Raw genomic sequence first — 2,159 nt, forward strand, 5'->3', positions numbered from 1 at the left:
TCTGCCAAGCAAAACCTTGTAGCTTCATCCACCATGGCAGCAGAATATATAGCATGTTATGAGGCATCACTTCAGTCATTATGGCTGGGAAATTTTGTCACTGGGCTGCGAATTGTGGAAAGGATTGAAAGACTACTAAAGTTATACTGTGACAATAAATCAGTCGTGTTGTTCTCAAACAACAATAGGAGTTCGGCAAAGTCGAAACACAACGACATTAAGTTCCTAGTTGTTAAGGAGAAAGTATAAAGTGGACAACTTTCCATAGAACACTTAGGCACTAACTCCACAATTGTGGATCCTCTTACAAAAGCTATCACACCCAAGGTCTTTCATGAGCATACTGCTCACATGGGTGTTCTACACACTAAAGTTATACTGTGACAATAAGTCAGCCATGATGTTCTCCAACAACAATAGGAGTTCGGCAAAGTCGAAACACAACGACATTAAGTTCCTAGTTGTTAAGGAGAAAGTATAAAGTGGACAACTTTCCATAGAACACTTAGGCACTAACTCCACAATTGTGGATCCTCTTACAAAAGCTATCACACCCAAGGTCTTTCATGAGCATACTGCTCACATGAGTGTTCTATAGTGTGAGGATTCTTTGGTTTAGTGGGAGTTAGAAAGTGCACACTTTTATTATGTTCTATGTAATTTCAGTATTATGTATGGATACTTTGTATTCAAACTTCAGTTGATTAATCATTCAGTTTGGTATTCTATCATTATACTTTGTATAATAAAGTTTTATGATATTGTTAAGGATCTCACTAAAGTTAAGTATGACCAGTTGAAAGTTGACATGTACAGATCATATTCATGTAATTTTCATGCTACACATTTCATGATGTATCTATGTCATTTAGTTGTGTCAATGTTGGTGATCATTGTTGAATTAGTCATGATTAATATGGCGAAGTTCTCTATGATTCGATATGGAGACAGGACTAATGGACGAGATAATTTTGGTATACCTAAGTCATAATGACAATATTTAAACGCGCAATAAGGATAACACGTACGGAGAATCATATGTGTGACTAGTTGGAGATTGTTAGAATTTCTAACAATTTATGGGTCACAAATATAATTCTATAATTGCGTTATGACCATTATGTAATTAGCCAAAATATAAAATGATCTTCAATGATTAATTTGGTGGCTAATGGCATATGTGTCATGAAATAATATAAAGTGTAGATACCTTCGGGCAATTTCTGATTTGATGAATGAACTGAATCAAAATTATTGCAACTAAAGTAGTAACCACTACGGGATTACTTTTATGGGTTATGGTCCCCACTTGTAGGGCAATAGGTTTTCGGGTGTAAGGTTAAGGAGAATAAGGTAGGATGAGGATAGTGTTATCCATAAGGATATAACACTATCAACTCATCCATTTGGCATATAACATAAAGCTCCTCACAACACACTATACACTCTCTCTCTAGCACAAGACATTTTCTCATTCCCCTCTAGAGAGAAACTAAGGAAAATCATTCGGCGCTCTATCATCTGGAAGATCATCGCATCCTCATACCTTCGAGATTCCGGAAATGGCTCAATAAGGTATGTTCTCATCTTTACCATGAACTCATTTGGGGTTTCTTCGGTCTGGACCATGGTTGTTCCATTTAGGTTTATGTATGAGCATGAACATTAGGTTGTGGGAACAAAACCATAATCATAAGGACTTCCGCGTTTAATCTATGGATTTCAGAGGGAGATATTCTCCAACACATAATACTCTTCCAAATAGGAGAGGTAGAAGGTTTGGAGGGATCATATAACAAGGAATAATCACTAATATACTTTTCACTCAAAACCTGCACCACAACACAATTTACCTGGGAGAGAAATTTAACAGCACAAGAGAATGAAAGTTAATATTGAATCTTAAATGTAATATTTAAGATATATCCTATTATTCATATTTTAGTATTTTATAAAAAGTTGAAAAAACTGTGTATTTTATGTTGATGCTATTGAGCAACAACAAAAATGCAGCACTTGTATATCAATAAGCTAGTAATCATATCTAGATTCAAAATATATTTTTACGTGTATACATTTAAATTTGTATTTAATTATAATATTATTTTAATTATATTATTTTTAGATTTTAAATTGGTCCTAAGATAAAGATTGTATTA

This window comes from Lupinus angustifolius, unplaced genomic scaffold (genome assembly GCF_001865875.1).
Source record: "Lupinus angustifolius cultivar Tanjil unplaced genomic scaffold, LupAngTanjil_v1.0 Scaffold_162_1, whole genome shotgun sequence".
In the NCBI taxonomy this organism is placed as follows: domain Eukaryota; kingdom Viridiplantae; phylum Streptophyta; class Magnoliopsida; order Fabales; family Fabaceae; genus Lupinus; species Lupinus angustifolius.